General features: G+C 44.9%; 1 long non-coding RNA gene across 5 annotated transcripts; it reads left to right on the plus strand.

Annotated features, from left to right (window-relative positions):
• The first annotated feature begins 8,363 nt into the window (after positions 1–8,363).
• On the plus strand, positions 8,364–10,534 carry LOC103638257 (uncharacterized). 5 transcript variants are annotated; one of them, XR_558653.4, is made up of 5 exons: positions 8,364–8,634; positions 9,580–9,633; positions 9,766–9,980; positions 10,069–10,182; positions 10,271–10,534. It is a non-coding gene; the product is annotated as an uncharacterized lncRNA (long non-coding RNA). The 5 variants fall into 5 exon arrangements; XR_002265186.3 differs by having other exon boundaries at positions 8,375–8,634; positions 9,750–9,980; XR_002265187.2 differs by lacking the exon at positions 8,364–8,634 and adding an exon at positions 8,647–8,812 and having other exon boundaries at positions 9,750–9,980.
• Positions 10,535–11,595: the final 1,061 nt, after the last annotated feature.

Here is an 11,595-nt window from a genome sequence, read left to right on the forward strand (position 1 = left end):
AGCAAATTTATGACCAACCTAGTAAAAATCAAAGAAGCCTTTTTACCAGAATTTCCTCTGAAGCTTGAGGTGTCGACTCAGCTTATATATTCAGGACTTTGCTCCGCTTAGTAGTCACTTTTCTCTTCCTCTTCTTCGAACCCTCAAGCATGTTGTGATAGTCGAGATAGAAGAAGCTAATAGCATCGAAAACACGGTTCAGTCGACGACTTTTTCGAGTCGCAAAAGCCCATTGTAAAGCTTCAGCTTCAGGTTTTCTATAATTACCAAGTATTTCATTACACTTTGTCGGTGTTTGGAGCCCGACCGCGCACCCGGGGTTACTGCTCGAGGCGCTTTTTGGTAGGATGGTGCTGTTGAATGTAACTCAATGGTTCGTGCGAGATGCACGAGAGACGGTAGGCGATTTTCTACAGGATCGGGCCGCTTTTAGATGCGTAACACCCTACTTCCTGGCGTGGATCTTTATGTGGTAGGTTACAAGGGAAGTCTCCGGTATGGAGAAAAGCTAATGGCTAAGTAGATGGTCGATGAATCTGATGGGGTACTCCCTAGGTCTTATATACTTGACCGTGGGGCATTACATGCGTGTATGATGACAATGTGTACCTAAGTAATAGTGAACCGACTAAACTTATCTTCCTATAATCCATCCGACTTATCCTTAGTCTGTTCCGTCATTCAAGGTCGTCCCACACGGGAAGGTCGGATCGGCGCTGTGGATAATGTTTAAATCCAACGAACCGCCTGGGCCTAAGTTTGCTTCTTCCTCGTGTCGGCCCATTCCGCCAGCAATTCTCCCCTAGCCCATGAAGGGACGGCCTTGCGAGACAATAGGCCCAAAACCTTTTGCGAGGCCTTCTTGCCTTCTAGTGGACCCAGGGGATATCCATCCCCCACAAGCCCCCAATATTTGAGTTGATTTTGAAACAATCAACCCAACTATTCTAGGTCTAGCTTGCAATCGTGTGGCTTGATTTCCACTCTGGTGATAGGCGTGCCGAAGGTGTACCCATTGATCGTTGTTCTTGAGCTTTAGGTGACTCGGTAAAAAACAGCCTTCGACGGTCCTCCTTCGGTGCTTTGGAGATCACCATCTTGTCATCATATCGTGCTTTGGAGGCCAGCTTTTGGAACTTTTGAGTAGGTCTTTGAAAAGTAACCATTCAAAGGTCTTCTTTCATGCCTCAGAAATCAGCGCTCTGTCTTCAGCTTATGCTTTAGAAATCAGCATTCTGTCTTCTAGAGTTAAGAATCTATTAGGTGCACCGGAGGTGCACCCAATGGGTGTAGCCCCCGAGCTTTGAGTGGATTTTTGAAAATAACCCACTCAAAGATCTTCATCTTATGCTTTAGAAATCAGCATTTCATCTTCGTCTCATGCTTTAGAAATCAACATTTTGCCGTTTTCATGCTTCTTGCGAATTCAAACAATGTGGTCTGCCCGTGCCTTGTTAGGTTTGAAATTTATTTGATCGATGATAGATTGGACGTCTGATAGATGGCTCTTGGCTGGTCTTCACCTCGCTCTGTGCTTCAATGCTTCTGCTGACTAGACTTGCACTTCAGTAGCTATATTTGGAATTCCTTTGATCTCTATCAATCTCTTACTTCTATCTCAATACATTCATTGCGTATACTGTATGGATATGACTTGTTCAGAAAATCTATTGAAAATTCCTGGCTGTCCCCTCCAATGGGTGTGGCCAAGAGATGTCTTGGTACATAGAGCGTTTAGCACACTGTCCTGGGTAGTAACTTGATGTGACCGTGGGGTGTAATCATATCGCCTGAGCAGTTGACCTTAGTCCAAATGGTGTCATGCTACGCGAAGCGGCGTCTGTTGCTGACTCATTTTTAGGCGGCTTGAATTGCTTATTGAATACTTGTGACTGTTCGGTGAGCGTGGTAGGAAATGAACAGTCGCTTCCGGCCTCTATAAATAGCCTGCTTGCACTGTTGTTCTCTTCACTTATCCTTCGATCATCTATTGCTTCTCTTATAACTCCCTCTTCTCCTCCATCTGACCATGGGAAAGGACAAAAAGGGTTGAGGTTCGCCATGTCGCTTCGGTGATAAGCGGAAGCGCGAACCAAGTCCTCCCTCGGAGGACTTTGGTGATTCTGAGTACTCGGAGGAGGAGGTTTCCTCCAGATCCGAGGGGTCGCCGGTCTACGCTCCCCCCTGCGTTGTCCAATGACTCGGATGACTCCCAGGGGATAGCCATCGAGCTGTGGACATACATCCAGTCCGTCGAGCATGCCGGGCTCGAGGGCTCGGATGAGTCAGAGGTCTCCTCGGATGAGGAGAACTCTTCCGACTCGTCCGAGGAAGGGAGCGGCAGCGACGGTGACGACAAAGGTGACAGCAGTGACGACGACAGCGGTGGAGGTGGCGACGGCGACGACGGCAACGACGGCGGCAAGGGCGGTGGTGGAGGCAGTGGCGACGGCAGGAGCGACGACATGGCAAGGGCAGCGGCAGCAAGGCCAGTGGCAAAGCGCCACTGGCTTAAACATTAGTATAGATAATTAGTAGTAGCAGTAGTAGTAGTAGAATAATGTAGTAGTAGTTAGTAGTATAGTATGGTGTAAGTAGTGTAGTAATGTAACGTAGGGTAATGTAATGTAGTAGAAGATAGGGGAAAAAAGGCCGGCTCATAATGAGTCAGTCTTTGAGTTTGTGTAATCCCCCCCTCAATATTAATGAAAGGCTTAAGACGTAACTGCCGAGCGATGGCTAACACTGCTGGCGCTTTAGAGATAACCGCCGAGTCATATCTGACGCTTGGAACTTAGCTTTTCCCGAGTAATGACTTGGCACTTTTTAGAAATAGTGCCCGACCTAGGAAACCCCATTTATACTCGCGCCGACATGCAGTTTTCATTTTCGAACCCTAACTTCACATTTCCGCCTTGAACCACTCCTTTGCTTCCCTGAGATCTCGCGCCTGTTCATTCCACCGGCAAGATTGCGATGGCGTCGAAAAGGAAGAGGCAAAGCTCCATCGCGGCAATCATCCCGCCCATCGACCACAACAGCCAGTTGCCATTCGCGGGTAACCACAGGCCCGTTATCTCAGAATCTGACCTCTTTCACCTTGTCGATGTTGGAGTTTTGCTTCCGAAAGAGCTCTGCTCTTGGCAAATTTGTCGTGGGGTCACCGGTCCGACAGAGGATACCCATGAATCTGTTGTTTACGTTCTCTTTATTATTCGCGGCCTTGCTCTTCCCGTTTCTCCCTTTTTCCGCGGCCTCCTTGATTTCTACGAACTGAACCTGACCCATCTTAACCCTATATCCATCTTGCAAGTTTCCATTTTTGTACATCTATGTGAGGCCTATCTCGGGATTCTCCCCCATTTCGGTCTCTAGAAGTACTTGTATCATTGTCGGCCCAGGATGGCTGGGGGACAGCACCAACTTGTTGGCGGCGCGAGTCTGGAGCTTCGTCACAGGAGGAAAACAGAGTACCTCGACATCCCCTTCAAGGATAGCATCAAAAGATGGCGTCTCGAGTGGTTCATTGTGGAGAACCACTGCAAGTCCCTCCCCCCTCGGTCAGGGAAGCAGCCAGATGTCCGCACACCGAGCTGGATAGAATCTCCGACCCCTTTGGAGATAACAGAGACTAAATTACTGCTTGCTGAAGGACAGAGGTCTGACTGCTGAGGCTGTGGTCGCTGATTTCGTTTTCAAGAACATCTAGCCTTTAAAGGATAGGGCATACCCTGCTTATTTGTACAGTGGCATCAACGATTCTACCCGGTTTACGAACAAGAGAATCCCCACTGAAGATCTAATGAGCCGAGTGGATATGATCCTGAGGGGCAGAGTTTCAAATGCCGGTGCTCCTGTTGCCTATTCTGCCTGGAACCTGCCACCACATAGGCCATTTTCCAAGTTTGTGTCCAACCCTCCTGCTCGTGATGGTAGTCTGGGTCTTAGAGTGTGGCCCTCTTCTGAGGACATTGAGGCTCTGATTGCCCCACTTCAGAGTCTTCCAAAGGATGAGAGGCAGACTCATTTTGAGATGCCAGCTAGCACTGACGACGTAGAGATAGATGTTGTGCTTAGTTTGCTGGCTGGGGAATCATCTGACTCGACCCATGCCGAGCCAATGGCTATCACAGCTGGACAAGAACTTGGTGAAGCGGTGGAGACACAGAAGCCTGAAGGTGCTCGCCTGAAGCGTACACTCCGAGTGAGCCGGCCAACTGCACCTGTTGAGGAAAAGAGAAAGAAGAGGCGGCTTCGGCGACTGTCATGCTTGGACCAGGGTGCAGGTCCTTCTACTCCGGTTTGTGACGAGGTACCGGCAGAGGTCCTTCCTGAGGTTGATGCCAAGGGTTGTGATCATGCACAAGCTGATGTCTGCATATTTGATGAAGATGAAGAAGAAGAGGATGAAGTCCCAGTGATCCGTAAGAACAGCCGGCACTATAGAGGTAGCGAGGGGGGTAGTGATATTCCATCTCCAACTCTGTCAGCTCTTGTCATTCTTTAGGGAGTTTCAATATCGAACTTTGATCAAGCACTAGAAGAAGTCGTCCCTGAAGATATGCTATCAGAGCCAACTGCTAATGATATCCCGGCCGTCTGTTCAGAGGTCCCAGACGGTGGGCTTTCCTTGCTTGACTCTGCTGGGCAAGCTGCGACCCGAGCGGTGTCTCACACAATCATCAACTTTGGAGGGCAATCTGCAATGTCAAGACGCTGGTCTGAGTCACCCGACTCCCATGGAGGTGACTAAGGAGCCCTCAGCCTTAGAGGTGGCTGCTGCAGGAGACCCAGCCCCCAAGGGTGGTGCCGGTAGTTACCAGCCCCCGAGGGTGTTGCTGGTAGTGATCCAGCTCTGGTGGGTAGTGCAAGCTATGATCTAGCCCCCGAGGGTGTTTAGGTGGGCTATCTTTCCCACGCCTCCATGGATGTCCACGTTGGGTCGTCCCCACCTCGGTCCGATGGGGCGATGGTTGTACATGTTTCCACGGTTTTAAACAGACCAATCGCCTTAGAGGTCGGCGAGCTTGATGCGAGGAGTCTGATGTCTGCTGGCGGGGCTGAGATCACCCTCGATGATGCCCTTCAGATTGTTCCTGCTGATCTTCCCTCATCGAGCCATGACACAGCTCTTCCTGCCTTGGGTCTACCACAGTTCTTCTCCAATCTTCAGGTGAGTCGGCCTCTTGCTCTTACATTGTTCATATTAGTGAGTTATCTTTCTTCTGCTCATCTGTCTTTGATCACAGGCTTTTGTCGATGGAATGTCTGCTCAGCTGAGATCCTATGGTGCCACTGTTCCCGAATAAGCTCCGTCTCTGATGCAATGGAATCCATTGCTACTCTAGAAATAGGTTGATGAACTAAAGGCCTCCAATGCTGGTTTGTAATCTTATAGCTTCCCTAACTGTTTTTATTGATCACCTTGTTCTTAGTCATGCATCCTTTTCAGCTGCATTGTCGGATACGGCCCAGCGGTGCTCTGAACTTGAGGAGAAGTATCCTCAAAATCAAACCGACTTAACCCAACGGTGTTCTGACCTTGATGAGAAGTATTCTCAAAGTCAAGCCGATTTGGCCCAAGTCTCTGCTTCTTTGGATGGCACGCGTTCTTTGAATTCCTCCCTCAGTGCTCAGCTTGACTCTGAAAGGATGGCGCATGAGGTAAACTCCCTTGGTTGACTTTGCCACGCTTATTGTTGACTGGGTGCTAAATGTTGCTTCTTGTTCGTAGGAGGAGAAACGAGCACTCGCAGCCTCTCGTGATAATCTAGACAGGTTATACCGTGACACCAGCAACTCCTTGACTATTTTGGAAAGGAGCCACCGCTTCACTATGTCGAACAAGGATCATCATTGTCCTGAGCTGCAAGTATCCCAAGATGAAGTTCTGCGGCTTGGACAGCTGCTATCAACCAAGGATTCGACCATTAGAGATCTACGTGCTTCAAAGAAACTGTTACACATGAGCTAGAAGCAGCTTGATTGGCTATCAAAGCTTCAGAGGACAAGTGTACCATTTTGAAGGCTCAGCGCGACAAGGCTATGGACAAATCCATTCGCGCTTGGTGGATCTTGATGGTGTTGCCCGGCGTAGTGGTGCCTGATGATATTGTCGCTGACGTCAAGGCTACGCCTGATGCTTGAGTCGTCCTTCTTCCATTGCTCCTGCGAAAGACATTGCTGGCAAAGACGTTTCGATGCAGTGATGTCCTGCAAAACACTTGATGTAATATGAATTCCATGTGCGTGTGATGGTTGTGTTTCGAATGTTTTGTGGACAGGGCGTCAGAACATGCCCCTGGTGCTGTCAAGTAAAACGTTCTTTTTTCCTGGAGTGCTAATTATTTTGTTGTTAGGGTATAACGCTCACCCTGAATAATTGTGAAAGTAAATGTGCCGCGCTGCTTTTAAGGCATTTTCCGACTTAAGCTGATCGCCTAGCTGGTAGGGCATAATTGTCGCCCTAAGATAAGTAGACGTGATCATATCGCACCGACTTAAGTCATTGCCGACTTGAGCCGATTGCTCTATTAGTAGGGTATAGTGGTCACCCTAAGCCAAGTTAGCGTGAGCATGTCGCACCGTCTTAAGTCGTCGCCGACTTAGGCTGATTGCTCCGTTAATAGGGTATATTGGTCACCCTAAGCCGAGTAAGCGTGAGCATGTTGCACCGTCTTAAGTCGTCACCGACTTAAGTCGATTGCTCCGTTAGTAGGGTATAGTGGTCACCCTAGGTCGAGTTAGCGTGAGCATGTCGCACCATCTTAAGTCGTCGCCGACTTAAGTCGATTGCTCTGTTAGTAGGGTATAGTGGTCACCCTAAGCCGAGTAAGCGTGAGCATGTTGCACCGTCTTAAGTCATCACCGACTTAAACTGATTGCTCCGTTAGTGGGGTATAGAGGTCACCCTAAGCCGAGTTAGCATGTTGATTTCAAGTCCAATCAAATCAAGGTCAGTCGATAGTCAAGAGTCTGAATGCCTTTGAAATGAAAACTTTATTGATGATGGAGTCCCCGATTACAGAGTACAAATTTGCTTCGAGAGCTTTTGAGGCCTTGCTAGGGGTAAAACTTTCTTAGATGCTCTATGTTCCATGAGTTCCCCACTTCCGTGCCATCCATTTGAGTAAGCCGGTATGATCTCGACTGAGTGACCTCTGATACAATGAACGACCCTTCCCATAGTGGTGACAACTTGTGCCGTCCTTCCTCCGTTAGAATTCGGCGAAGGACCAAGTCTCCCACTGCAAAGGATCGGTGTCGTACGGATTTATCATGATAGCGCCTCAAGGTCTACTGGTATCTAGCCGACTGAATTACTGTGTTCAATCCTTTTCCTCCAACACATCAATATCCTCTAGCCTGGTAGATTCTGCTTCAGCTATGTTTTTGAAGGCCAACCTTGGTGCCCCGAACATGAGGTCGGCGGGTAGCACTGCTTCTGAACACATATGGCCTTTTGTGACGAATATCCCGTGACAATAAAGATTTTCGTCATTGATAATTTTGTTTTATGACATAATTTTTGTGGCAAAACAACATTACGACGAATTTAGGCCAACGTCACTAATAGCATTGAGAAAATGACATAACACTAACCACTCATCGTATCATGACGAACATCTTGTAGTCATAAGGTACTAGCGATAAACACCATAAATATATGAAAATCCTAGATCTTCATAAGATATTACAAATAAGTACTCCCTCCATCCTTAATTAATATTCGTTTTAGCTCTTGATTTTATGTCTATATTTAAATAGATAAGGATGGGGATAAATCTAGACACATATATAAAACACATACATCAAGTATTATATGAATCCAATTAATTCCCAAAATGAATTTTAATTTGAGACAAATGGAGTAATCATTTAAAATATCTATTATGGCTATTAATTAAAAAATAACATACGAGTATAAAATTGGCCATATTTAAATGGCAACTATACTTTGAGAAAAAGTGTGTCCACAAGAAAAAGTTAAAAATTAAAAAAAGTGTTTATAAGAAAAAAAGTAAAAAAAAATTCAAAAGATTCGAACTCCATATCTTTCATCATAAAAAATAGTTTCATTATCATCACCTTAATAGTCAAGTGTTTCTAAAAATATGGACCTTAAAATAATATTAACATTTATTATGGGTAGTAATTCTCTCTTGTAAACGATTCATTTCCATCACATACTAGTGTGTTGCCACGGCTGATTTGCAATTTTGCCACTATTCACATTAAAGTTCGCTAATTTGCCACCGAACCCATAAATTATAGATATAAACGACCCACAAATCATGATAAAACAGCAAAGTGTCAACACATGGCGAAATTACAAATATTTTTGCCCTAAACCTAGCCGATTCATTCCCAGCGGCAACAACCGCATCCATCCTCTTCGTTGTCATCGCCCCATCCAGCCAGCGCCCCCGTCCGGTCGCCTTGCTTCACCATGTAGCCCTTGCCAGCCGTGCCACCACAGCAAGCGCCCCCGCCTTCGCCTGGCAGCCGGTCGCAATCGGCCAGCCGGTTAGCGCCTGCGCCCGAACGCCTCGCTCCAGCCACCAGCCCACGCCCGCTGCCCACCGCCCACGTCATGGCGGCGCCAGTCGTTGCCCCACTGTGTTCCAGTAGATGGTAGTCTCTTCTCCCTGTGTTGCTTCCATCTTGCTTTTCTGAAGCTGATAGCCACATCCTTGTCAGTTTGTAGAACTCAAGTTGTTTGCTTGGTCTGGTCTAGTTGGGTTACCGCAGTTGACCTGACATGCCTTTAAATCATAAATCCATTGAATTTCGATCCTGATTTTGTAAGCCAGTAAGTTATAGATAGGTGTATCCTTTGTTGTTCTATTCATAGCTATTTGATCCGGTGCTCGTGAAATAGAGCACCAAAAAGACCCTTTTTCTGACATGTTGCTCCTGATCACACGCATGCTTTGTATTTTTGTGGCTGGTTGACTGATGCACTATTTTAGTATGTCGTGGAAACTGTAGGATGCAATAGGATGCTTATTTCATATGTTTATCATCCACGTGTACAATTTCTATATCTCTTTTGTTGGTAATTCGTTAGGCTTGGACAGATAGAATCGTACCCAATCGCTGGGCAATAACTGACTCATGATGACTGTTATGATTTGTTCAATTTCGCATAACTGACTCAATCGCTACCTCATACTTCGTTTCGATCATTGTACTTTTATGATCCTGTGATCCCAAGCATGGTTCTAAGACTAAGTATATTCTTTTTGAGTTTTTGCTTGCTGTTCGTGAGGAAGATATGCAAAATTAGAGAGGGACAATATGGTCACTGCAGGAGATGTGGGAAAAATAAAGAAAAAAATAAAAATTAATAAGAGGTTATAGTACTATTCTTATGACACTAGCAGGAGATGTAGAAAAAAATAATTAATAAGAACTCAAGTCTAAAGCTTGCAACACATTATTATAACACTAGCAGATCATTAAATTAGATATCTATACTAGAGCCTAAAGTCCATTGAAATTTTAAATTCTATACTTTGACGTATGGATGGTGTTTGGAGTGCAAATATGCATGTTTATGTTCATTTCCTTTTGCAGGTTCATAAAGCATGGTTACCACCTTGGCTAGCGGCACAATATGCTCATTATGTGGTAAGAGCAGAACCATAAATATTTATCACTTCAATTTCCATTCTTATGTTCTCCCATCACTGACCACAAATATTTACTACTACAATTTCCATGTTCTTGTTCTCTCATTGCTATAGACGTCATCATTTGTAGGAGGTTGTCTCAGATCACTGGAGCTAACATGGGAAACCTGCTATGCAGAATGTTTTTGTGCCTTTTTCATACTAGTTTCTTTTATTTCCAATTTCAAAATGAATTACACAAATAAAATGACCATTTATATGTCTACGTATCTAACATTTCAGGCATCAGAAAAATTAGCACATGCAAAGAAATGGGTTGAAACTCATATTGAGGCTACTAAGATGGTAATGCCCATTTGTTCATGTAGTTCAATTTCTTTTGTTTTATATTGGACTGACAGTTGGCTGACATTATTACCTCCTATGATTGAAGAAATGGATTTCTGTTAAGGAGAAATTGGTTGTCCTAAAAAATGTAGAACCTTATGTACAAAAGGTATCAACAAGATGTTAATGGGCTGAACTTCATATTAAGACTTCTAAAATGGTAATACCCATTTATTCATGTACTTTGATTTCTTCTGTTTTATCTTGGGCTAACAGTTGACTGACATTATTATTTCCTATGATTGAAGAAATGGATTCCTGTTAAAGACAAAATTGGTGGTCCTCACGAAAAATGCAGAACCTTATGTACAAATCGGTTGTCTTCAAAATGTTGATCTTGTAGCTGCAATAAAGAGAAGCAACAATGGCGCTGATGCTACATGGTTAGAAGTAGCAATGTTGGTCTGGTAGCTCCAAGATTTGGTTGTTATTGAATAATATCTATGATAATATGTTGATAAGTATATGTGATGATCATTGATAGTTGTTCAATTATAATGGGTTGTGCTTCTTGTGCTACATTGACATCGATGATAGTTATAAAATAAAATGGCCTCGCTTGGGCCAAATGTTTTGTGATGAACAAAAGTGTTTTGTGACGAACATCATCATAGTATGAATGCCACGTAAGGTCCCAATCATGCCATGTCATGTAAGTGTTTAATTTTGTGACATTTTTCTATCCTATGTGGAGACATGTTTTGGAGATTGTTAATGACGAAAAAATGTGTCACGAAACTATGACGATTAATGATATGTCACTAAATTTATGACGAAAAAGACTGAAACGTCGCAGATCATGTAATGCCACGCATGATAGGTGACAAAGTTATTTTCGTCATGGAGATGTCATAAACTTCAAAAGGTGACGTAAATTCAAGGTTTTATGACACAAAGGAAATGTCACAGAAGGTCTCAAGTGTTGTAGTGAGAGCTCGACTAGGTTGAGTTCTCAAGCTCCAAACCACATATGGCAGCTCTCTGATCCACTTTCCTGCAAGCTTTTCATTTTTGTCGAGTACTTTCTTCCTGAGCGCTTCCATTCCATTGACTCTTTCCACCTGGCCATTGGCTCTTGAATGCGCTACTGATGCATACTTGATCTGTATATTCCGTTGTTTTTAGAAATCGAAGAATTCAAAGCTGGTGAAGTTGGATCCCAGGTCAGTTATGATGCTATTTGGTATCCCAAACCTGAATATTATGTCTTGTATGAACTCCACTGCCTTGGCTGAGGTTAAAGAGGCAATGGGCTTGTACTCTATCCATTTGGTGAACATGTCAATGGCAACCAGCACGTGAGTATAGCCTCCCTGAGCTTTCTTGAAGGGTCCGATCATGTCCAGCCCCCAGCATGCAAATGGCCATGTTATAGGGATGGTCTGCAGCTGTTGTGCCGGTAAATGTTGTTGCTTTGACAAGAATTGGCAAGCTTCACACCTTTGGACTAACTCGGCGGCATCACTCTTCGCTGTTGGCCAATAGAAACCAGATCTGAAAGCCTTCCCGGCCAGAGTTCTGGATGCTGCGTGTACTTCGCACTATCCGGCGTGGATTTCATCCAATAGCTGCT

This window comes from Zea mays, chromosome 9 (genome assembly GCF_902167145.1).
Source record: "Zea mays cultivar B73 chromosome 9, Zm-B73-REFERENCE-NAM-5.0, whole genome shotgun sequence".
NCBI classification, from domain to species: Eukaryota; Viridiplantae; Streptophyta; class Magnoliopsida; order Poales; family Poaceae; genus Zea; species Zea mays.